The 27,732-nt window shown below is 38.4% G+C and overlaps 1 long non-coding RNA gene across 1 annotated transcript; it reads left to right on the forward strand.

Moving 5' to 3' along the window:
* Positions 1 to 728: 728 nt before the first annotated feature.
* LOC103554381 (uncharacterized) lies at positions 729 to 27,595 on the forward strand. The gene is made up of 5 exons (XR_011529509.1): positions 729 to 977; positions 1,708 to 1,815; positions 18,304 to 18,412; positions 21,818 to 21,991; positions 27,467 to 27,595. It is a non-coding gene; the product is annotated as an uncharacterized lncRNA (long non-coding RNA).
* Positions 27,596 to 27,732: the final 137 nt, after the last annotated feature.

Raw genomic sequence — 27,732 nt, forward strand, 5'->3', positions numbered from 1 at the left:
TTCTTACGTATGTAACAAATCCATTCTGACACAATCCCAGTGCAGATCCCCTCCTCACCTTTCTCAGACTCTCACACTCCATGCCTGGCCACCACCATCACCCCCTGTTCAGACACCCTCTTCCTCTGCTCAGGGTAACAACCCTTCCCACCAGTGCAGCACTAAATTGCTCTCACCCCCGGCTGAATTTTCCAGGAAGGAAGCAAGCAAGCAAACCACATTTTTTAAGTTAAACATTTTATCTAACTAAAAAATTAAAACCTAGATATGCCAGACCTCACCAAAATGTGAGTAAAAATGATTCCCAAGTTACAACAGCCCCTTTTCCTGCAGGTGTTCAATTAGACGATCTTACTCATTTATTTCAGGGTCTTCCAATGAGATTACAAACAGATGTGCTGTTGGAAAGCTCTTTAGTTCTTTCCTTCTGTTTCGTGAGGATTAAAAGCAGTTGTGTCCACCTAAGTGAACAAAGAATCACCTGGGAGCATTTAAAAACCGATGCACTAGGCCCACTCCAAAGTTTCCACCTTCAGTTAACCGCTGATTTAAAGTGCTTTTTCTCTGTCATTAAAATAACGTGACCTAAACTTACTGTGAGAGGCAAATACTAAGATGGAATCTATGATCTCTATCTCTGATGTCCTCCACCCCTATACTCATCTCCTTTCAAGTGTGGCTGGGACAAACTTCTAGCCAATAGAACATAGCAGAGGTGAAAGAATTTTGCAGATGCAGTGTAGGTTCCGAGTCAGTTGATTTTGAACTAATCAAAAAGGAGGTCATTTTGGTTGGGCCTGACTTAATTAGTTGAAAACCCTTAAAAGACTAACCTAGCCGTCCCCAATGAGAAGGACTCTCTCTCCTTCCAACCAGAGGGATCTTGGAAGATGATCTGTCCCTCGCTGATCCTCTGAATGAGAATGCAATCTAACAAGTAGATTTCAGCTTCATGAGATCCTGAACAGAGGACCCAGGTAAGCTGTGCCCAGGTTCCCGAGCCACAGAAATGTGAAATAGTAAGTACATGTTCTTTTAAGCTGCTATATGTGTGATAATTTGTTATGCAGAAATAGAAAACTAATACAATACAGTTACCAACCTCTTTTAGGCTGCCAGGCAACATTCCCATTCGTTAGAAGTTATTGATCTTATTTGGATCTGAAGATGGAAAAAGTAGAGCAGTGGACAAAGGGCAGGTGACCAGGAAAAATTCTGACCAACCATAATATCTGAGATAAAATAATCCATCATATGATGGGTATGTCTGTTCTATGTCATCCTCCCAAAGAATAGTTATATTCTCATGGAGCAACTTTGATGTCATTTGCCCTCTTTTTCTGTGCTGGAAGTAAAGTCAAAAGTTTGGCATCCTTTTCTTAAGGGGTCATAGTCCCATACATTGAGACATTAGTGGATAAATACTATAAAATTAAAGTGGTGGGGGTAGACTATAGCACTGATTCTTTTAATTGATTGTATTGTGATTATCTTTAATGAAAATAACATGGATTAGGTTAAGTGTGACTTCACCTCACCTGTTCATACTTCCTCAAACCCTCAATACATATACACCTTTCAATCAGAAAACTGACAAAAGCTTTTTGTTTTCTTTCAACCAACTTGATTATATCTCTCTTACAACGTCTCTGAAAAGATCCTTTATAAATATATACCTAGAATGAAAACAGTGACTTTCTCCTTCAGGAAAACTTGAACCAGGGGGTAAACTGAGATAGAGTTGGCCAGAGCCGGAAATTATAACAAGCTGTGAACAATCATTGAAGCTTCCTGAAGGTACTAGAGTGGTCTTTGGTAAGTGCTGACGCAGGAGGCTGATTTGGTCTGAGATTTTGTCCATCCATCTATCCTGTATACCGCCATACTTCACCCAAACGTTTTTCTTCATGTCTTGTGTTCTCTGAACCTAATTTTCTCCTTTGACACTGCCTGCTTGCCTTCACACTCATCTCTAACTACTAGTCTATTAGAAGGATAAGTTCATGTTCTACTTTCTCTATGAGGAGGATTAGCGCTCCCTTAAACTTTAAATGCATCTTGCTAGCAAACGAAAGGAGGAGAGAATGGTATGAACAATGCAGTTCCTTAAGGCAGCATGCTATGAGGTTTTCACAATCAAGTCCTAAGAAATTAATGTCTTAACTCTATTTTAGGGAATATCCAAGTAGATGTAAATTACCCATGATAATAAAGGTTTTGAACCAAATGAGTTGGAGAAATACGAAGTCAAAATTAAAAAAAAAATATTTTTAACTTTAGGGCTTCTTAGATCCTTTGTTGTAACTCTCTAAGAAACAGGACCAGATAGTCTGCAGGATTCCCATAACTTTTCCAATTGCTGAAAATTTTTAACCCAGGAAGACAAATGGGTAAACTTACACTCAATGCCAGTGGTTCCTAAAGTTTGCCTCCCAGACCAGCCATTTCAGTATTAACATCTCCTGAGAACCTGTTATAAATGCAAATTATTGGACCCCACCAAAGACCTACCGATTTAGAAACTCTGGAGGTGGGAGCCAGTCGTCTGTTTTCACATACCCACTGCCAGCTGAACCTGATGCCTGCTGAAGAGGAAGAGCCAGCGCCTTATTCAACATAGAACTTGGGTAATCCCAGCCCACCCTTCCTTTTAGAGCAGATATTTACTGTGACGGATCTCTTTAAAGAGTATGAGCGTTAACATCGGGAACTGTGAATCACTGATGTTGGGAACACAATTTCTCCCTGTGGAGTGTTTAAATGCTTAATGAGAGTAAGTCAGGAGACATGAACAGTGTTTAACTGTTCTGAAAGACTTCACTAAAGGCTTTGACTCTAAAATCAAAGATGTTTAATTGATAAGAACAATATAAATATCTTCCCTCTCTGTCAGTCTGATAATTTACAGCCTAAGAGATTTCTTTTCAAATGAACATCTAAGAAGTAAATGTGTTAAACGCTAACATCTGTTCCGAAGCAATTCCTCAGCGTTGCCACACACAGATGAGGTGACACTTCCTCAAATGCCCATTTAAGCCACTTAAGGTTGCATGTGATAATGATAAATGTTAGGTATTCAACTTCTAAAATCCCAGCAAAAATGGTAGGATTTAACAGCTTTATGATTAATAAAAATAATTATGTAATACCAAAGGGCAGTAAAATTGGAGGTGGGGGGTTTAGTTTCTATCTGTACTGCGTGGAAATAAACAATGATGAAGTTTAGCCTGGCTGGTTGGAGCTTTTTAGATGGGCCAAAGATCAGAGTGCTATTTGCTGTCACTTAAATCTTTAGGTCAAGAAAACAGGTCCAATTGAAATAATCTATTGGAACTATCAGTAAGAGATTTAGGACAGGACTAAATAAACCAAGACCAGTTCTCCAGTTAACTAGATTACCTAGTTAACCATTGGCTGTGGTGTGCTTGCTGTTTCATCTATGTTGAAACCTTAATTCATTCTGGTATGGGAGAAGATATAGTGCAATATACCAATCTTATATTTCTAGTAGTCTTTTAGCAAAGTTGTTCCTCACATAATTCAGCAAGATTACAGCAGACAGCACAATGGGCCTGTGGAGTCAAGTAGAATGTAAGTAAAGGAACTGTTCTCTTATCTTAAAAAGAAAAAATGCTGTCAGTGTCAAAAACTAGCAATTCTCCTTTAATTACTCTTACTTTAATATGGAAAGCATACATAAAGTGAGCTAAATTCTTACTAACCATTCACTTACCGGCTGTTTATTGCTACTATATCTTCTCAACAAACATTATTTACTAGTTTCTACTTTTCCATTTGAGGCTACTTGTGTATAGAAATCACATTAGGTATTTTTTACTGATTGTTTGCTCATCTCCATCATAACAGGCTCATGCACGCTGCCAGGTGACAGGTGTGATAAAGCATTTTTAAACTCTCATAAACATCCCGCATGGCTATTTTCAGTGAGGGACTGATGCTTGGTGTACTCTCTCAAACATCCAGTATGTACTGACAACGGAAACGTGAGGATCTGAGTATTACTTAGCTCTAGTAAGACAGGGTAAAAATGCGCTTCATGTGAGTGATTAAAGTATTTTCTTTACCCACTGATCTTTTGACAGCAAGATGGAAGGAGAAAATTGAGAGTTATGACTTCAGTTGTAATTCACCTCTGAATAACTAAACACAACCACTATTTGATGAAAGTTTAACATTCTAAATTATTAATAAATCAACACTTTTGTCTAATGGATAACAGTATATGAGACGTTATAGGAGTTAAAAAAAAATGGGGCTTAAATCTTACATCCACCCTCTCCCTTCACTCAAACTGTTTTAGCCTATTTCCCTCCACAAAACAATGAAGATAATGCTACATACTGGAATGAGGTATTCCTGAAAATTTAAGTCAACTGTATGTAAAGAACTTAAACTAAGCTTAGCACAGAGTTAATACTCAATAAGCTATGATATTCTTGCAGTAGTAATTATTATTTAGCTGACAGATTATGCAGTGGCATCATTTATTTCAGTTATTGTACCATATACATTTCAGGAGGTTTTTTGATTATTTTGTCAGCACGTGTGAAGAAACCAGAGATCAATTATCAAGCAGAATAGGAATAAACACTCATTTGGCAGAGAGAAGATGGTTTAATGCTTAAATTCAGTGGTCACCTTGGCAAATGATATTTTTCTTTCCAAGGAAAGGCAACTTGAGCTGTGAGCCCTTCCTTACCTTCTCGCTGTCCTGGGAGATCTCATCTCATCTATGGTTTCACCAACCACCTATATACCAAGTCTTTATTTCTAATCCAAATATCATTCCTGAGACCCACCCTTATATATCTTAATACTTGCTACATGTCTTTTTTTTGGTTATTCCACAGATGCTTCAAACTGAACATAACCAACCTGGATCCCATCCCTCAATTAAAGAAAAACAGAAACTCCTTCTCTTTCAGGGTTAAATATTTGAGTTTATGATGCTATCAATCACCCAAGAAACAAGACTTAAACTTGGAAATCATGCTTTGCTCTTGCATTCACTAAAAACCTCATATCTGACTCATGAACAGTCTGTGCCCTCGGCTCCCTCCTGCCACCTCCACCCACCCCCAGGCTCCAGGGCCATCACTGCTCAAGCGCTCACCTCTTCCTCTTGGCCTTTGTCTCAGAGGCCCTTTCTACGTTCTGCCTCTTGATTTGGCCAGATCATCTCCACTATTTCCAAAACTTAGTTCACTAAGAAGTATGGTTTCCTCACTGGCTTTTGCTCAAGATTTGTCATTTTTTCAAGCTTCTCATACAATAATATAATTTTGTATTTTTTTGCTCACTGTTGAATGCATTAATCCCCTCTACTGTCTGATGGAACTTGTTTTAGTTGTCATTTCAGATCTCTTTGCCTAGGGAATTGGGTGCGGTGGAAATAGTGGATGACAGTTAACAACAAGCTTTTTTAAAATTGTGATGGGCTGAAAGCAGAAGTTGCAGACATCTAGGAGCTATCTTTGCCAAGACTTTGGTGGGGCAAACAAAGTTTGAATGGAAAGAAGCAGAAGTAGACCATCCTAATCAGGTTGAGATTCCTCAGGGTGGTGGTGTGGGATGCTCTCTGCACATCGTGGAGCAAAGCCCCCATCAGCAAGCAATGCCCCACTTTGGGGCTAGCTGTGGGAAGTCAGTGGAGGCTGCACACTACACTTTCCAGACTAAAGAACAGATTAAAATGTAACTGTGGGCAAGTTTGTGGGCAGCGGACTGTGACTGGCATCCGTGGGAGACATCAGTGCTATTTACCAAATATATCTGGGTCTCTTCCTGGTTACGTGGTGGGATTTTATTTTGCCATCCTTTGGGATTTGGGTGTGTCTCATGACTTGCTTTGGCCAATGTTAAACATGAAAGGAAGTGGCACATCACTTTTTGGTAGAAGCCTTACGAGTCAATGAGGGACTCATGATGCTTTTCTCTTTCCCTCTGTCATGGTGCCTGGAAACACTTCATTATCCTGGGTCCCAGAGTGCTCAGATGCAGAGCAGAGCACCCCTCCCGAGCTGACCTGAACTGAACATGTAGCATGAGCAAGTAAAAGTGATAGACTTTCTGAGGTTTGTTGCTACCACAGCATAGCCTGACCAATACAATATCCTTGAGTCCACTGTGAGCAGTGTCTTGAGTGGCCTTTGAAGACCCTCTCTTGTAGTCCTGGAGAGCAGAAGAGTCCAAGGAAACAATGGCATTGCTCGGGATTAAGGGCCTGACACATTCCTTAGATTTTTGGTAACCAGTCGAACCCTATGGGGGAAGGGAAGCCCAGTGGTGTCTGAAGTTGAAATTCTTGCATCAGGAGAGGCCTTGATGCAGCTTTAGTATGAAATATATCTTGGGTTTGTGCACAAAGACTGCTATCTGTTACATGTGTTTTGTGTCTGGAAATCTCTGCAGCCCAGTGAACTAGACCTGTTCCATCAACTACAACATTTAATCCTAACTTCTAAGCATAAAATTTGAGCTAACGCTCCATGTCCTGCTCCCCAAGAGAGCTATTCGCATTGAATTTGCTAGTAGATATAACATTAGTAATAATAACATCACTAATTTGTTGAACGCTTACAATGTGCCAAGCAATATGTTAAGCAGTTTACACGGATTGTCACATTATTCCCTTCAATAAATCTATGAAGGAGGTATTATCTTCATTTACCATTTTAGGAACTTGGAAATTAGAAAGGTTAAAAACTAGCCCTGAGTCACCCAGCTGGTAGGTGTCAGAGGCAGAATGACAGCACAGGTCTGCTTGATAGTGATGCCATTGCTCCATAGAGCACTCATCAATCACCTCTCACCTGGGTTATTGGAACAATTGTCTAACTTCTGTTTCTGCTTCTTGTCTGGCTTTCTTCTTTCACCCTCTCCCATTCTAGGTAGACTTATAAGTAACGCAAATCTGACCTTGGAATTTCTTTTATTAAAATTGTTCTGGTTCCCAGTGGCTTCTTACATAAAATCTAAACTCCTCCTTGTACCATAAAGGCTCTCAAGGACAAGGTCCCAGCCTGCTTCTCAGTGTAATCTTCCACCACTATCTTTCAACTCTATGACCTTCTAATACTAGACCGCTTCTGCTCTCTTGATGTGACTGGTGGTCACCTTGCTATATGCAATGCCCTCCAGGGCAAGACCCAAGCACCCTCTTGCCTAAATCCAACTCTCATTTAGTAAGACAATGTGGGTGTAACCTGCTCCAAGGAGACTACTGCCATATACCAACCTGGCTTAAACATTCCTATTCTGCCATAGTACTTTATGCAGCACCTCATCATTGTATAGACAATACAATACCTTAAAGACATGAGCCCTCAAATCACAAAGTCAGGGGTTTGAACATCAACTCTGCCACTCTCTAGTTATACATGTTTTGACAAATTATTTCACCTCTGAAAACCTTAGTTTTATAGTTGGTAAAAATGGTGTAAGCACAGAATGTCCTTGGACAGATTTTATTTCATCATGCTTTGTTTTAGAATTATATTCAATAATGACTTTAATACAATGTCTGGCTATAGTCAGAGTTCAATACAATATTTGCTGTTCTTATTTCACTCACCATATTATAGAATGACTATCTAAATATCAGTCTGTGAACCCCCAAATGTCAAGACTCATTTTTTTTCTTCTTTAGACCCAATGCCTAATATAGCAGGCCCTGAGTAAATATTTGTTCATTGAATAAATGGATGATTAAAACAAAAAATTAGGAGGATGCCGTTTAAAATGCTTAAACTCAAAGGGATGAGCATACATTCAGGGCTCCTCAGGATGCCAGAAAATGGAATCAAAAATATAGTTCTGGGTTTTGAACAATTACACTCCATTCTATTCCTGAGACAATGAAAGAATGAAGGAAAAAAATGAGGCATGCTGAAATACTGAAAGGAGTCCTTCTGAACTGTCCCAAAATGCCCAGTGAAGTAAGAGATCTGCTGAGATTGAGGAAGGAAAATTGGAAGCTTATGGGCTAAAGGGATTTGGAACATTTCTGAGAGTGATGAGCCAAGGAGGCAATGAGGGAGAAATGTCAGGCGTGCTGAGAAGTGGTCAGGGCCAGGTTGCAGCTGGTTGCTATAAACACTGAGAAGGCCAGGTCTACTTGGCTACGCCTCTTTCTCCAGCACAGATGCAGGCATCAAGAAGGTGGTCCTCATGGTGGGTCCTATGAAGGAGATCATCAGGGACAACACAAGATTACATAGGCAGAGTATAGAATTTTACTGTAATCTTTTCCAAGGTCCAAGAGAATGAGCACATATTAAGCTTTTCATAAATATTTTTTGAAAACCTTTGATGATACGAATAACACATATGTTATTTCTGAAGCATATATTTCATGGATAAAGCCCAAAAGAATTAATCAAGTATTACTTTTAAAGTACAATACTCTTCCTGGGGAGGAAGTATTTTGTGTTCGAGTTACAAAATTCCTAGATTTTGCTTTCCAAAGTATACTCAGAACAAGATTAATAGGAATAAGTACATGACTCTACAAATAATGTCCAACTGCCTTCCTTTGCTAGACTATGTTTAGAGAATGTTAAATTTAGAGAGTAGAGAATGATTTGTGATGAAATGAATCATCACTGGAATTTTTCTTTAGCATCACAATAACCACAATAGAGATAATCAATTCAAGTCATTTTAGAGAATTAACCTATAGAAACATAATCTTTACTTTGATACGATTAAAACTGACAGGCTCTACAATAAATTAATATAGACACCATTTTTTTTCCTGACTTCACTTTTACTTGTATATGCCTTTCATGGCATAATGGGAAAGGAGATGAAGAAGGAGAAGATGATAAAGCAGAGGGATTAGGAGCACAGCAGTGTGAGCAAAGTGTTGAATGTGGGGCATTTCTATTTAGAGATGGAAGGAAAAAATGAACTGACTGTTTCTTTTGGATGACTTATTTTGACTCTTCCAAACTAATTAGTGCCTCTAGTAATCACCTTGAGTGGTGCCACAGGCAGGTATGACAGAGACGATCAGAGGAAGAAGCAACAGGGTGAATGTATTGCCACGCTTGGGAATTAAACACCTAAAAGCATTCAACTCTCCTCTGCTCCAAGTTTCACTCCCAGGGAAAGTTAAGTTTAATCCCCACGTGGCTCTGGAAACTTTGAGTGCATTTTAAAATTTACAGAGCTCTTGGGGCTGGCCCCGTGGCCGAGTGGTTAAGTTCGTGCGCTCCGCTGCAGGCGGCCCAGTGTTTCGTTGGTTCGAATCCTGGGCGCGGACATGGCACTGCTCATTAAACCATGCTGAGGCGGCGTCCCACATGCCACAACTAGAAGGACCCACAACAAAGAATATACAACTATGTACTGGGGGGCTTTGGGGAGAAAAAGGAAAAAATAAAATCTTAAAATAAAAAATTTACAGAGCTCATTGGTTTCAGTAACAGGGCTATAAATATTTATTAAGCACACAACATGTGGGGGTTTTTTTTTGGTGCCCATAAAATGCATCCTTTTTATGCTTGCCAATTATATGAAAGTGAGAACTGATTTTCTTTCATAGCAAGAAAAGCTCCCAGGATGGAGCTGCTTTCCCAGCTCTACCTTGACTGTGCCTCTCCAGGCGCCCAGGAAGCAAGGACACCCTTACCTAAGTACTGTTATACCGACTTACCCCAGAGAAGACAAACTCGGGACACCCCTGGAGGTCTCAGCACGTTTGTACCAGGCTTTCTGACTAGCCAGCTGACTTTCATTCCCAGAGGAATCAAATGACCCCATCTATGTCATTTACTTGTATCAAATAAGGGAATGTGGAGCAAGTTTCTCGGCTTAGGTACGGAAGGATATCCCATATGACTCTGCCCTGCCGCCATGTCTTCTCCTGTCTCTCCACTCCTCACTAGTCTCCCTCCACCACGCCTCCCCCCCGCCCCATTGCTGGGTGTTCACCTCCTGGTGGACCCTGCTCTCCTCTCCAGTGCAGAGCAAATGTGAATCTTTGTGGCTTCCGCTCTGTGGTGCTGTGGACCCTGGCCGATGTTAACAGGGGTTTTCCTTTTCCAGAACAAGGATTAGGTTGGGCTCTGGCATAAAAACTATTTTAAAGTTTCTGAAGTCAAAGTAGGAGCTGCTATGACTGTGTATGTGAGAGGGACTCATTTAGTGTGAGGCCTCAGAGAGACTTTAGTCAAAACTTTATTTTTTTTGAGCTGAGGTGAAAATAATGCTACAACTATGGCACAGAATGGGGACAGAGGGGCAGCAAGAAGGAGGGAGAAAGGGAGCACATTAAATAATGCTTTCTTCATGGTCCTGTGTAAATATTAAATCTCTTTAATTAAGATATACAGAGGATATTACCATTTTTATTTGCTACATATTAACATCTATTGACAGAAAAAGATGGATATTCTGAGAGTTTCCATATTGTTATTACTTTTCTACAAATATTCCATATATGTCTTCATAATTTATACTAAAATTGACTTTGGCTTTCTTCAAAACAAATCTGATAATGATTTAGGAGGAATAAATAGACACGAAAGAAACCTGAAAACTACAGCAACAAAGAAAATAATATTCTCTTGCATGTACTGAGGATGAGCTAAATAATAGCAATAAACGGGCCGTAGTGGCTGCTCACAGGAGAGTATTGCAGACCGACCTACCTTGTCTCTCCCACTAGAATAGCCGAGCTCTGTATAACGTGGGGTACTGTGAAGGCAAGTTACTTTCAAGCCACCAAAAAGCTGCATACATATTGCAGGGTGTGTTTATTACATTACTTACTGCAAGTAATCAGCAAATGATAAACTAATTGAAACTGCTCAATTCGCCAAAACCCACGTGGCCTTGAAATATAACTGTGCAAAGAAGTCAGGTGGGAATTGGCAGAAGGAAACTTGTGTGGGACATGCTCTCCCAGCTTCTCTGGAATACTTTCTGTCCAGCGAATTCTTTTACATGTCACATTTCTCCAGTGGTCTGATCCCATTTTCTAGATGCTTCCTCACGCTTGTCAACTGGAAATATCAGCGTCACCATTAAAATTAGTGCTTTAAACTGTTCCTCAGTAACTTACAAGAAAAATACATAATTAGCACATTGCCAATCATATCAGTAATTATGTCTTTTTAAAATGAAGATGGTGCTAGAGAAGAAAATCAATAGAATGGAGCTGGGCAACCTTTTTTCTGGTAGTGTTTCATTAATTCTTAATACTTCTAAAAATACTCATTATGTGGCTATTGTGTCAGTCAATTTTCTAGATCCTGGAAACAATATTAATATGTTGTAGACCCGGTCTTGCAAAACACTTGATCTGGAAGGGCAGACCAGTATGTCAATCACATACAGCTTTCTAGGTGTCTTATAGAGACAATGATAAACTATCAAAGGAGTACAGAGACCAGAGAGCAAAACAAGTAACTCCGAAAGTCTACCTGGTAGCCTTCAACCAAAAAACGGCATTCCATTTGTACTTTGAGTGATAAAAGTAAGGAAGTAGGAAAAAAATTATCCTGAGAATAAGGTTTACACTACGCCATGCTAAGATCTGCATCCAAGGGATAGGAAACATGTGGAAATTATTTTTAGAGTGGAAATAAACAGGAATTGATCAACTATATGGGAGAAGTGATGAGGAGAATGAGTCAGTTTGAGATGTACTCAGGAATTCCACATTGGAAGAGTAGACCACTGACTTGTAATGAGTAAAGTTTTGAAAATATTCATGTCATGTTCTCTTTTGACTTTTCCAGGTGATTGACCTTAGATCTAGGCCATCATAGACACCCACGAGCATGGAGTAGACTTGAATTTGTTGCTGAAGGGGTTCAAAATGAAATACTATTCAGATTATGCACTCTGGGCTATCTTAACAGGAATTTTTCAAATTTATTTGCAGCTGCATCCAATCTGACAATTTGAATAGTTTATTTAAGCAACAGTCAGTGTCTTTTTGATAAGAATATTTTACTGCAGCCAGCCCAATGGCATAGTGGTTAAGTTTGTGTGCTCCATTTTGGCAGCCCAGGGTTCGCAGGTTCGGATTCTGGGTACAGACTTACATCACTCATCAAGCCATGCTGTAGTGGCATCCCACATACAAAACAGAGGGATATTGGCACAGGTGTTAGCTCAGGACCAATATTTTTCACCTATATATATATATAGTTTGTTTGTTTAATGCTGAATTTCTATCATCTGGTTAGTGCTTGACACAGGGTAAAAATTTAATAATTACTTTTGTATAATGAAATAAAGGAAGAATGATTGTGTGTGTGTGTGTGTATATATATATAGACTATCTATCTATATATGTATAAAAGATGAATGAAAATGTTGACTAAGGAAGAATGAGCCATGAAAAGGGATTATTAAGTCAAAGGCTCTAATGCGGGAACCAATCTTGGTAAGAACACCAGTATGTCTACTATAGAATGAGTTCTGGGCATGAGTTCTCTGGATCAGGAGTCTTGGCACAGCTTGACCAGGGCCTCTGCTTAGGGTTTCCCAAGTCTGTGATCAAGGGATCAGATTGTGCCCTCATCTCAAGGCTCTGCTGGGGAAGAATATGCTGCCAATGTCACTCAGCTTGTAGGCAGAATTCATTCCCTTGTGGTTGTAGGACTGAGGACCCTAGTTTCTTCCCGCCTGTTGGCTAAAGTTGCCCCTCAGCTCCTAGAGGCCTCTCAGCTTCTTGCCATGGGAGCCTCCAAAATATGGCTGCTTGGTTCTTCTAAGCTAGCAGTAGAGTTTCTAAAGTAAGTCAGCTAGCAAGACTACACTCCACAATCAAAGGAGTGACATCTTGTCAGCTTTGCCATAGTCTGCGGGTTAGAAGCAAGTCACATGTCCCACCCACACCCCAGGGAAGGGGTTGCAAAGGCATAAATACTAGAAGTCATGCTTTGTGAGACTTCATGCTTGAATCTTATACCCACCACAGATATAAACTGGCTGAGTCTCCAATGACAATATTATACAGCTGAACTAACCCCTAGACTTACCTACATTACAGCTTTTTCTTAAGTGAGACAATAAAAGTCCTTACCCTTTAAAGCCACTTTTGATAAGGGGTTATGCTACTTCCAGCCAAAAATATCCTGTCTACCATAGTGACAAGAAACATTAAGAATTTCTCAGTTGACGTCCTCTCTTTCCTCTTTGAATTAGAGAGGGATGATATATTTGGGCTTTACCATGAATGAAGGTTGGACATAGCAACTGTAGAGAGCAGGAAAAGGAGATGACAAGGATCACATACAAGGAACTTCAGGTAGATTTTAAGGCCCAGATGAGATCAGATAGTCTGAGTACTTAATCACAACAATCTATAAACTGTGAATTTTTCCTCACTCTGCTCAACAGCTTAGAGCTGAGAGCTGGTGAAGAAAGGAGGCTTGGAAGATGAGACTATTGGCAAGAGAATGGATGAATTGATGAGTAGCATGATCTAGCTAGATGGAATAAGAAGCAAAGAGACTTTTCCTGGTAAGCTGGAAAAAATAAGGTAGTCAAAGATAGGCTTTCTAAATGCAGTCAGAAAACAGATGTAAAAGGAATAAAGGAGTGAGCATCTTGAAGAAATAGCCAGGGAGTGGAATGTAAGACGCCAGGAGTGAAAATATTGCTACAGAAACCTATTCCAGACTGTTAAAGATGTGGGAGTGACTGATGCAGAATGGGAAAAAGAGTTAGAAATTGAAGGCAAAAGAAATGAGAAGTCAGAACACTCTAAGGTTTGCCCACGTGAAGGCCACAATTATAGCCAGGCTTAAGGCACATGGTGAAACCGTTGACTGGGATCAGACCCTTCAGGGAGGATGGTCACGGATGAGGGATATTGACAAGTGTTGGGTGGATGGTGGAAACGTGAAAAGGATCGAGATGATAAAGCCAAGTATAAGTGGTAAAGTAGAGTCTGCTTACATACATGGGCTCTGAGTCGTAATGGTTTAGAAACAGCACCAAAGAAGCAAGGTACTGTCAAAGCAGCCTCCATATCCTGCGTTACATGAGCCTTGGGAAACTAAGAAAACTCCCCTTCAGAGACTGAAGTTGAAGCCACCTTCTTAGGGAAGAACCAGGTGTTAGTAAAAGCCAACAGAGAGAGCCTTCTGTAGCCTGGTAAGGGATTTGTGTACGTAAGATTGGGGTTCCTGCTTGAAGTGCAAAGGTCTGGCTGGGGTTGGAGGATGGGTCTGTGTTGGAGAACACTGAGACATATGGGGATGACATTGCTGAAGAGAACACATTATCTACCACTGCTGAATTTATTAGATTTGTCGCTTTTAGCAAAACAAGACTTCCAGCAGATGTCCAGACGTTTGAAGTCCCACATTACCACTATATCTTGCTTCTGTGACAGTTTCATGATCTGTATTAGGGAAGCATCTGCTGGGCTGAGTGAGCTGTCATCTTCTTCCACAGCAACATCAAATATGGTTTCCTTTCCCTTCATCCTCACCCAAATGTTCTACTGTGATCCACCCTCAGACCCATGGATTCCCATTCAGTTGCACACCTCCTTGGCGTGCAAGGATACTCCTCCACCACTTCTGTTCTGTTCTCTTTTTATTAAGAAAACAATTTAATCAAGTTCTGGGCTCTTTCCTTAAAAGGTTTCCATGATAGATCTGAATTGATACTAGCTGACTTATGCCAAAGTGTTTCTTTCGTACTGTATGTTATCAGTTCTCAGTATCTTTATTTCCACAACTAAGGACTTTAGTATGTTTATTGAATAGATTTTCAGTTACTTTATATGGTACACTGGAATTTAGCTCATCCCATTGTTTCCTCTATTTTTCTCTATTTCTTGCTTTTATTTTCTAGAACATTCTACTTTTCAAATCCTTTAAGAGTAGACACCATTCAAATTTTTAAACTGACTTTTGTATGGATTGCTTTAACTCTTGACAAATTTATTTTTCCTAGTTCTCAGGAGGTGCCCTCTTTGATGCATCGAACAGCACTTACTAGTATTAGAGGTGTTTTTATTCAAATCCCTTTTAGCATATCCTAGAGAAGAGTTATGTATATAAGAGCCAAGAATGTCTTTGATCATGAGAGCGTCAGTAGTCACCAAGTGCGGTGGGTCTTGGACACCCAACAAATCTTCCTGTTCTTGTTACAGCCCCCTAACACCTGATGCTGCCGTCCGCACCTGACTCAGTCAAACCATTATGGTCTACCTTCAAGATGGGGCAATCAGATTCACATGCTGCCTGGGAATTTTGATCATAAACTGAGAGCTACCCACTGCAATCTCGGGAGAGATGAGGCAACTTGATGACAATACCTCGTTATAACATCGAGGAATTCCTTGTCCCTGGAGCTGTTCTGGCATTGCCCTTGCAGAAGCTTTGCCACCCTGCTCTTTCATTGCCTTTGAGTACCATGCTACCTTCTCATAAATCTCCTTTGTACTTAAGTAGGCCAAGGTCCATTGCTTTCTATTGCATGTACCCAAAATAACATTAACAGATACAATAAGCTTGTTAGTGCTACACAGAGAGCTGTTCTTTGCCCAAGGACAGCACATTTCAATTTAGCCAGGTATTTTTTAAAAATCTGTGCCAGGAAGCAAAGTTGAATCTGGACCAAAAAAATATACATGAATCAGTGAAAGTCCATTATCTGTTATGGAAAAGCAAAAGAACACATACAAATGACTCTAACAGTGGATTATAACATAAAAGCATCCTTTTGTATGTTATGTATATGAGTTTTGATTATAAAGAGTTATGCCTCAATTCTTAAATGTGTCGCAGAAGTGATTTCATTGCTAGTTATATCATATGTTTACCATTTATGAACAAAATCTTTATACGCTGCACATCTGTGAGAATTCCTTTTTCGTGCGATTTACCAAGAAAAAAATGAAGGGAGATAAAATTAATCCATCTCTTACATGTACTCCAGTTCACTCTATAAAATAAAATGAAGGTGGTTGAAGAAGGCAATTATAAGATTTCGTTTTCTCGCTAAGAAGCTCAAAGTACTTATCTGTCGTTATTCAATTGATTTTGTAGGATCCCCTTGAGAGTTGTGGAATACAGTTATTTTATAACCAGAGAAATTAATGCAGAAACACCACATGCTGTGTTAACTGTAAGAGCAGGATTAGGAATCATATCCTCTGAGTTTATAAATTATCATTAGCCCATTAAATTATGTGGAGTTCGTCCCAGTGCTGTACACTTTCTTCTTCCTAACTGTGCTTCCAATGTAGCAATGAACTAAATGGCCAACCATTTTATGAACCTTCTGGTTTAAGGTAAAAGAAATCATTTAGTGTCAATTAACTTCGTTCATGGATCGACCCCTGTCTTTACAATTCCCTATGAGAGCGGGTGGGTCACTGTTAAAATGTCACATGCATAATGACAGGCAAACCATTTTAGAAGTTAGTCACTTTTTTTGGTCTTCTATTAAACGTCTTGGCCTGGTAGTCTGTGTATATCTATCATATCTTTCAATGGCATCTGCCTTTAATTTTCCACATTTACCATCCACTCAGCCACACTGTTTTATTTCCCATGAGGTGAACATTATTATCTTTTCCCACTTCCTTTCTTTACATTTCTTATTTTTTTCTGACTCATGCTGTTTCTCCTGACATAATGACATCTCCTTCTGCTGACTTGACCTAAATCCTGTGTATCCGACCTTCTCCATAGGGTCTTCCCTGGAACTTCAAACTAAGCCATTCCTCTCACTTGTAAATTCAGGTCAGACTTGTCTCTCTGCTGTTAAGGGTGTTAGTACTGTTTACTTAACTTCTTCCTCATCCCTTGAACATGTATTTAACCCTCATTTTGTTACTTCCTGTACTGACATCTCTTCTTCCCAAGGAGATTAAAATCTTCCCAGGACAGGAACAGTGACTTACCTGATTCTAGCTCAGATAACATCCAGTGCAGTATTTTGCATTTACCAGGTATTTAAAAATGCACAGTGTGGAGTCTTGATTAATTTACTTAGCATGCTTCAGCAAATCTGATGCTTTGGAAAGCAGAGGAAATTTTAAAATGCTTAATTTGTACCTATTAATAATATAAAGGGGGACAATTAAATACTTCTATATTTATAAAATGAAGAATGGTTCATAAAAATATGATTTTAGTTTGTAACGTCCTTACACTGAATACTATTCCATTAGACAGCAATTTAGTTTTCATATAGTGAGTTAAATAGCACAATCACTAGAAACTCCTTCAGATTAATATTAATCTTGATTGTCTCGTAGTCTAAAGGAAGATACCATTTTTGTTTATTGGGCATTTTATTCTGTTGTCTATGCGGGCAGTCATTGGCCTCTGTGTAAACAGCCAAGGGTTCTCCCCAAGCCTACTTTAAACCATTATTCTCTACCTGCTGTTTTGACCCACCCATCCACAATTGTTATAACCTATGCCTCGCCTATTGTGTGGTAGAGAGCTGGTCAAATTCATGGTTTTTAGCCTTTGTATACAATGCTTATTCCAGAGCACCCTAGACCACCTCGTTTCTCTGAGCTCCTTCTGCATCTCACTCTATTTCTTTACTCAAAAACATAAACATTCAGTTAAATAAATCTCTCTTGAGTTCTTATTAGCAGCAGGGTACTGGACTAGCTGTTGCTAATGAATCTACTGCTGTGTCAAAATATTTAAAGATTACATTTTGAAATGTAATCTTTGATCAAGCTACTCCACCCTAAGATTTTATCCTGAGGAAATAATCAGAATTAGGCAATAACATTCATGTACAGAGATGTTCATAATAGCATTATTTGAAATGTCAAAATATTTAAAACCAAAGCAAGAAAAATACTGCATTTTCATAAGCAGGAAACAACTTATAAACATCAAAGAACATCGGAAAAGGATATTTTATGACAAGATAAATGGGTACCACATATTGTGATATAGCATGATTTATTAAATCATTTACTATCACATGCAATATGTCACACATAAGTCAAGGCACTAGTTACATGGCCATAAAAAAGTAAAGAAGCACCTGCCCAGGTGAAGCTTACATTCTCATGATGAAACAGAGACTAAAAGATAAGAAAATAACTACATCGTAAATATCAGGCAGTGACAAATAGAATAAGGGGGAGCCTGACTCAGGAACTATTTTTCATGATAGTCAAGTAAGATAAAATCAGTCAAGTGAATACCTGAAAAAGAGTATTTCACACAAAGCAAATCTTAAAGATTTGATATTAGAATGTACTTGGCCTTGAATGTAGTTGGTGTTCAAAATAAACGAATGAAAACTTTATTTTTTCAATTCTTTCAGCTGTGATCTTCAGAATTGCATACGTTTTATTAGTCAGCTGTATAGAAGCGGGTACTATGCCTTCTACCTATCCCTGGGCCTCTATGATGGAGTGCCTACCATTTTTCAGGTACTTTTTTGCAACTTATTTGAAATGTTTATAAAATAAGAATTTCAAATCTATCAAATCTAAAATTTTGATATTACACCTCCTCCTTTTTCTGAGAGACAAGGGGCTAATATTTTTGACTACAGCTGCATGAGTCCAGGATTCAAACATAGCCATATGTTGATGTATATCCAAAACTCTTTCTACCACAATCTACACTCTGTCATGACCAGCTAAGGTGTGAACATTTGTACATTTGCACAGAACAAAAAGTAGGAGGTATCTGGGGTGTGGACTGCTAAGAGAAAGTGCAATTTTGTACATGAGCTTCCAATACACTCAAAAAGTATTAAATTTTAGTACATGAACTAATCCCTGCTAAGCTTAACAATGACATATAATGTCCAATATAATTTTAATGCAAATTTCTATGATTCATTTCCTAAAAGTTTCAACAGTAATTGGTTACTGCTCACATTAAACTTGAATTTCCCTATTTGGAAAATTAAGCATATTCTAGTTTTACAAACATGTCAGTCTTCCTTTTTAATAATAGTTTAAAATGATATTTCAGTGGTTTACATTTAACACTCAGATTTACCTACTTCCTACCCCCCATCAATGAATGACAATCGACCTTTAATTCTAATCCCTCCACCTGGAATTTACCTTGTTCTCTGCTGATATTCTTGGACCTAAAGTCTTTTTCTTTGCTGGTAGAAAATTATCTCCCTTTTGCCCAGCATCTCTGAATTCCGCTCAAAATCTTTCATTTTCCCTAATTCATGGTAGGAAATCTCAGAAATCTGAAGGGTTACTGGGGTCTGACCTGGTGGTCTCATTGTCCAGCAGAGCTTACTCTGAAAACCGGCAGTCTACACCAAGGCCCTCTCCACTCCCGTCTCTTCCTTGATCAACTAATAGGTTTTAAGTTGAAATAATTTATTTTACTAAACAAAATTTGACAACATTATTACTTTGCATTTAAGAGCAGAGACTTTAGTGTCAGTTACACCCGGGCTGAAACAGCAGCTGCTGCTCTCATTACATGTTACTCAATTGTTTCAGCCTTCCATGCTCAACTGTAAAATGGGGAGAATCCTATTTTATACTATATAAGGTTGTAGAAGGATGAATTTTTTTAAATAACAAACTTCTAAAAACTCTAAAGTCTTAAGTAAAAATCTTAAAAGTTTAAGAAACTATATGGTACATATTAACACAGAAGGAGTTGTAATTATTATTACAAACCACCTCAGATAGCTAGTAGAAGTTTGATTATTTGTAAAGATGCCAGCTGCTCTTTTCCTGAAAATGCTTAAATACATACTTCAACAAACTGAACCATGATTCATTAAAAATCGGGTTACAGAGAAAATTAATATGTGTGAATGTTTCTGTTTGCTGTAGATGTGATGAAACATACACAAGGCGTTTTTCCTTTTACTTATTTTCCTTTTAATTATTTTAGCATAATGAGCTATACAACAAAACAGTCATAAAACTATGTTGGCACATTAATTATATAATCAGAAGGCCCCTGTTTAGTGAAGAGAGTTTAGATTTGAGATCAAGTGTAGGTTTTATCTTATCTAGCTGCGTGGCCCTCTGGTAAGGTGCTAAACTTCTATGAACCTCTGTGTTTTCCTCATCTCTAAAATGAGAGCACTGCAGAAACATCCCATGAGTGTTTAGGATGATTCATAAAAGTAGTATTTAAATCCAAAATTATATGGTAAGCATCGCACACATACCCTCCACCCTTATACACACACACACACACACACTCATACACATTTACAAAATAGAAGGAGTTAATAACGAAAACAGAAGAATTTACCAAACTGTACAATTAAAGAGAGTCAGGGAGGCAGAGAGTCATAGTATGCATGCAAAAAGAAAAAAAGCACAAAATCCAAAGTAAGATATAATTAAAATTCATAAAAGACCACTTTGCTCAACTACAATTGATGACAACTATATGATATAGATGACAAGCTGATCACATGCAGTATTGTGAAGACTAAAGGGAAACAGGCATTTATCCATTATGATGAGAGTATAACTCATGTAACCTTAATGGAAAGCAATTTGGCAATCCACTAAATTTTGTAATTCACGTACACTTTGACTCAACAAATTCACGTCTTGAAATTTATCCTACAGACTCTCTTACATGTGTGAAATGATATATGTACATACAGAAAATACAACCTAAATAAGGATTTGTTATATTATCTTGGGACCATACAATGAAAGGATGTCACTCCAGGCTTCTTTTCCCACTGGAAGAATTGTAGGCTCAGGAGAAACCCCTGTCTGCGTCACTGGGCTGGCTGGAGGAGGGGCAACATGGTCAGCATGTAGCCTTTCCTCTTACCCTTCTACCACGGTCTCTCTTGGTCTCTATGGTGTGGGGAGTGTGCTTCAGCCTCTTCTCCATGTTCTAGGATTCTCTCAGTAATGTGTTGTCCATGAATAGTTGTTAGTTTTTCTTGTGAAGGAGAATGAAATCAGAAACGACCAATGTTACTGTCTTGCTGGTGTCACTCCTACTTTATTTTTAGCTTTTGAATTTTTTTCTCTTCTTTGTGTATTATAAGTTCAAAAACCATAATGTATTTTTAAAATCATAGATTAGTTATTTTGAAAAGCCGGGACTTAAACCTGTATTCTCTCTCTTAGATTTTCACTCAGTTCATTAGCATATAAGAGCTCTAAAATTCATTTAAAAATAATTATTTTTGGTATACTTTCTACCAAACATCATACTAGATGCTGGGTTTATAAGCATGAGCAACACAGACGCAGCCACCAATCTCACGAAGCAGCTTATCATTCAGCTGGGAAAACAAACCATAATGAAATAAATTAATATTTTAAACTATTTTATACATTTTTCAGTATCATTTGACTATATAACTTTTTAATGTGTATCACTTTTAACAACACTTGAAACACACTTTAAGAAATACTATGCTGTAATATTCTCTTAACAGCAATATCTTTCACAAAGGAAAAATAGACCAAAAAAAGAAACAGAAAAAATAGGCTTGATATACGCTTAATGCCCCCTCCAAATGAAAGAGAAATGAAGAAACTTTTTAAATTTGGGGAAACTGGTTCCACACAATAGTCAGTTCTTTATTTATATTATATAGAATTAAGATTGAATGAGATCATTATACACAGCAGTAGTCTGAGTGAATGGGTAATAAATATGAGCTATTGTTGATATTTTTATGAACACATCCTTGTAAGAGATATAGTTAATCTGAATGCATAATATGAAATGTGCTATTTGAGTCCAAGCTCTATATACCTCAGTAAAGAGTAAAGAGACTGGCATACTGATTAATGATAAAAGGTAATAATAGATGCTTTAATTGGATTAACCAACTCCTATTCACCATCCTTCTTCTGCAGCCACTATCCAGTAAAATTGGTCTACAAGTGGCCACATGACCCAATTTTGGCCAGTGCAATAAAAGTTGAAATCTCTGCGTAGAGCTTCCGGGAAGACTTTCTAACAGAGAGAGGCTTGGCAGGCACACCACTTTGCCCTTCACCATTTGTTCCTCTTTTTCCAAGAGCATATAAGTAAGTACAACAGCCATCTTGAAACTTCAAGGAAAAGGCCATATCTAACAAACAGCACACAGAAATATTGAAGAGACCCTGGTTCCTGATAGTGTCACTGAGTCAGTATACCAGCTCTGGTCTGCTTATCATCAGACACCCTATTAAGCGAGAAAAATAAATCTACATGTGTTAGTGAGTTTTCTGTTATGTGCAATAAAATGCATTCCTCACAAATAAAAGGAAAAATGGGGACTCTTGAGAAAAATTCTTATACAAAAACATGTTACAGAAAAAGCAAGGCTAATATAAAAAGTAAAAATAAGCATAGCCATAAAATAATCAATCATGGCATAAACCATAATCCTAAAACCATCAGAAGAAATCATGCTTCTTATGAATAATATGTAAACCTTTGCTTAGGAGGAAGGAGGGTTTTATTGGATTTCCCATAAGAGAATGATAGTCCTGGAACATTGAGAGACAGGTAATAATATTTAAAATTCCCAATATTCAATGGATGGATTATCCACATTTAATCCTAAGATATAACCTAGCTATTTGTAAATTGGATTAAAAGCATGCCATTCACTTTTGTCACGTTTTTTTAATATCAATCCCATGAATATATTGATAGGCATTACATTCTTCTTGCTGAAAGAGTACCAAGTCATTGCTCAAAGAGTGCTATTCTGCTCCCTGAGGCTGCAGGGTCCTCGGGTACAGGATCATAGGGATTTATGGATTTAGGAAACACACATTTATTGAGTAGCTATTCCAGCACACACTGTGTTGAGTGCTGGAAAAGAGACTACAGAGATGACTAATTTACGGTAACTGTATGTAATGTAGACTTCAGTCCATTAGGAGGACCAGACATTTCCAGAAATTATACACAAATGCAATGCAAGGGAGGTAAAAGTACCGACTACAGTGAAGACCCAATAGTCAAGTGCCATTTGCGAATTGTTTGCTGGCTTTGGGAGTGATGGCGGAGTGTTGCAAAAGGTCTGACCAGGATCAATGGTGTTATACCCCAGTCCCCAAATCACTGGCACCAGGAAAGGATATTTCCCAGATACACCTCCTTCTCACACCCCACCCTTTCTCCACTAGCTAGGGAGAATATTGGGGGAGGAGGGGGGCAGGGATTGGACTTTAGGACCTTAGAAGTGTCTTCCAGGTCTACCTGCATCAGCATTCTCTAAATTATAAGGGGGAGGTTGTTGACTCCTCCTAGAAGCAAATGTCCTCAGAAGAATAATTTTTCCTCTTTCTTCATGTGAAGGAGAATCTTTTCAAACACATGGGTACTTCCATCTTGCCTCTGCCTTCTAGTCTTCTCCTCTGTGTCAAGTAATACTTATCCTCAAAGTTTTTCTAGAATTCTTCAAACCCAATGGCTAAAATAAAATGTATCCCTCCCTACAGCTCTCTGTATGAAAGGCAGCACTCTCATTCTCCACTATGTAAGGTTTTAGAGGTAGAATATACATTTCTGTACCTATTTCAGACCCCCGGTTCTCCATCTGCAAGTGGTGCTTCCCACCACCACCTTTGAAGCTTATGCCTGCTGCTTCTCCTACCTTTACTGCTCCTTCCTCGGGGGACCATGGCAGTGGACTCACAGTCCTCGCCCTCACCATCATGGCGATCTGGGAGCTTTGGTGGAAGAGGGATGGATGGTGCTTCAGAATCTATGTGAATGGCCACACAATATCTTACATGAAAATTATTTGAACTCTTTTCCTCCCACACTTATGACCTTTACTTAGTAATTTATTCTCCAGATAGTACCAAATCCTGGATTCATCAATATCTAAAAATTTAAAACCCAACATGCCGTTTTGGGATTATGATCCCTAATCCCTATATTATTCCATGCTGTACTGCCATAAATATGTTCTTCAATCTCATCGATCTCCACTCTTTCTTGAGTACTATCTTTTCTCAGTGTTTATTAACCCTTCTGACTTCACTAGTGTTCCAGTATAGCAGAGCTACCCTCCCAACCAAAACCACACTATTGAAATTACTTTTGAACTATAGATCCTTGGTAATCTATCTTCATTTTAACCTTAGATCACTGTGAAATAATTTCTGAATTCTCTATTTCTAAACATGGGACTACTGTTGTCTAGTACTAAAGTATCTTAGTTATCACCCACCGATTCCCACCATACACACACACACACACACACACATCCCAGCCCACGCTCTACCACACACTCACATGCTCTTATCAGTAGACCCTCTCAGTCTCTGAGTAGTTACTTCTCTTATTCCCTATAGCTATTCCAAAATAATTTTTTAAAATATTTCTCAGTATTCCTAACCTGTGCAAGTTCCAACTTCTTCTCTATTAGAAGAGCTTGCTTTCTACTCCTCAGAGAAAGTTGAAGTAATCAGTATCGACTTCTTTTATTTAACCAGCTATAAATATATTATCTGCATGCACTCTATTTTCTCACCTCTAGTCTCAAGGGAAAAAATGTCCCTCTGCCTCTCTAACACTAATTAATTCAATGGTGTCTGAATCAGAGCTTCTCAAACTTTAATGTGCTAATGAAGTACCTGGAAATCTTGTTTAATGCAGATTCTGATTCAGTAGGTCTGGAGTAGAGCCTGAGATTCTAAAAAATTCTGAACAATGTTCATGTTCCTGCCCCACAAGTTATACTTTGAACAACAACGTTCTCAACTACCATTCCCTCTCTTCTCCAAAACCTTCGTCTATCAATTATATCTTCTCTCTCTTCTGCTGTTTTAAATTATTCCTCTACACTGGCCTCTTAGACTATGTAAACATTTATTTAAAAAGTGAAAGGAAAGGAAAACAAAGACAACCTCTGAACCCTGGGATTCTACCTCTTACAAAAGTCCTTGCCTTGCCTTGTCTTTATAGCTGAGCTACATGGAAAATTCTGGACCACAATACTGACACTTCTTCCTCATGGTCAATGTACTCTTCAACATCTGCAATATGATGTATGCACCCTTGTCTCTAAAAGTACTATGTCAAAGATAGCCAATTATGTGCCTAACCCAAGGCTCCACCTTCTGTCCTTTAATTACTTGACAAATGGAACATTCAACACTGTAGCCTCTCTTTATTTATATTTCATTTAATTATTTTTCCAGATTCTTCTATTTCCTCCAAACTCTTAGTATTACCATCATAGTCCCTTCTCTCCAGTTGTACCTTCTCTGTTTTGTCCTGCATCATCAGCTCCTTAGATGTTTCTGTTTCCTCAAGGTCACCCCGATACCTAGTTTCTTTTCATCCTAAAAATTATCCATAAGTTAGCTCATTTGAACCTACAGCTTCAATTCTTCTGCATATAGTACTTACTTTCAGTTTCAACATTCCCTATAGATGTCACGTGTAAGGAACTTGTCTATTTCAATGACCAAGAGACACTTCAAACCAATGATGTCTCAAACTTAGCTTACCATTTTCTCCCTCAAATCTATGTTTTTCTCTTTTATTATTTATGATCCGTGTCACCATCTATCCCAATCAGGGCTGACTTATCCCAAAGGACAGTAGGCACAGTCCCTAGAGCCACAATACTTTCAAAACCTGAGGAAAGCAATAACTTTTAGGTCAAAGAAACTGTTTTAATATATAGTATATACAACATAATCATAAAATATAAATTTTTAAATTTTTTTCCCTGGAGGAAGTAGCTCATGAAGGCAAAAGTGCCTGGGACCCAGGAAAGTAACACTGTGGCCCCAATCCTAGTCTCCTAAACTGTGATAACTCAGAGCTCTTCTAGGCACCTTTTTTCTCCCTCTATTCTTACATTCAATTGGTAATCAAGTGCTGGTAACTCTATACCACTTTGGAGACATTGTCTTAATTCCGGGTCTTACATGGACTACTGAGTGATTCCTAACTGGCTTCTGCCTCCTGTCTTGTCCTCATGACTCTACATGGACTAGTGATTGCTCTAAAACGAAATGCCAATGATCGCTTCTTTGTTTAAAAATCCTCCAGGGCTTTGAATATCCTACAAGAAAAAGATTGAATACCATTTCTTTCATGACCTATGCTTTGCAGACCTTGCTAGTTTCATTTCCCTTATATATCCAGTGCTCCCTCTAGGCTAAATTACTGGCAGTTCTTTGTGCCTGATATTCTACATATATATGCAGGCAGGTGCTTCTGACAGGGGAAGCCACTTCTCCCCAGTTAGCAGAATAAGGTCTTATTCACCTTAAAAGCCTCTCCACCTCCATAAAAACAGTAAGTGCATGTAATTACTTACAAAATAATCCTACCGTAGTAAGTACACAGTTCAGACACACAACTCACCACATGCATTTGTATCTATTTTCTTTTGTGTCTTACTTTAGACTGTGGGCTCCTCAAGGAGAAGAATTTTGTCTTATCAATCCATATGTATTCAGCGCCTGGCATAGATAGGCATTCAACAAATGTATGTTGGATAATTGAAGAAATGAATGAACTATTTGAAAGTACACTTTAGATATGCATTTTATTAAAACTGCAAATAGTAGCAACCATCCTTGAAAGTGACATGATTTCAGCCCAAATCCCCATATCCATTTCTAATTATCTAGTTATAATCTGTCACTCTACCTCTGAATGGTCAAAAGCAGCATATAAGTGAACAATAATTTGATATAAAAGTAGAACTCAATTGTAAAATACAATATTTATGGTTAATGCCAATGCATACAACATGTGACTTTAAATATGCAATATTAACACAGAAATATAATCTAAAAGAAAATATCCATTTACTTAAGAAATTGCCTCATTAATAGACCTCAAGAATCTTCTTAATCTCCTACTTTGGTAACCTAAATAATTTTCGGAAGTACCCAAAGGAAGTACCTAAAGAGAGATTCAATTCAAAATTTAAAAATCCTCAAATAGGTCCACTGAAAACTGAAATAATGTTTGAAAATGAAGCTATATGCATTCTCTTTGTTGCTTTTCTTCTGTGACCACTAAAATTAGACAGTATTCTCAGCTGATTAAGGTGTTCTTTGATCTGTCTAGTACCTACTGTAACATGAAAAAGAGAATCATCAAAACATACCACAAATATGGTTCAAATATGTTTAGCTCCTCTGTTTTCTCCACAATAACTTTAGGTTAGTTACTCATTCATTAATTCAACAAATATTTACTCAATGCCTACTAATGACTCAAGTGCCTACCTGGCACCTTACCAGATTTGGGGGCACCAAAGGGAAGTAAACAAGGAGTTTGCAATTTATCAGAGCACACAGACAAAAATAAATATTGATGAGTGTTATGGATTGAATGTTTGTGTTCTCCCAGAATTTGTATGTCGAAGCTTCAACACCCAATGAGACTGTATTTAGAGATAGGGTCTTTAGGGAGGTAATTAAGGTTAAATGAGGTCATAAGAGTGGAGCCCTGATCTAACAGGATTAGGATTCTTATGAGAAAAGACACAAGCAAGCCCGTTCATTCTCTTTCTCCATGTCATGTAGGGACAGTGAAAAGTCAGACATCTGCAAGCCAAGAAGAGAGTCCTCATTAGAAGCCAACCCTGCTGGACGTTGATCTGGAACGTTAAGCCTCCAGAGCTATGATAAAATAAATTTCTGTTGTTTAAGCCACCAAGTCTATGCTATTTTGTTACGGCAGCCAGGCAGACTAATACAGTGAGATAAAGGATATGAAAGGGGATGCATGAGATCATTTTTGACAAAAGTGCCAAGACAATTCAATAGGAAAAAAAAGTCTTCAGCAAATA

Source organism: Equus przewalskii, chromosome 19 (assembly GCF_037783145.1).
Source record: "Equus przewalskii isolate Varuska chromosome 19, EquPr2, whole genome shotgun sequence".
Classification (NCBI taxonomy): domain Eukaryota; kingdom Metazoa; phylum Chordata; class Mammalia; order Perissodactyla; family Equidae; genus Equus; species Equus przewalskii.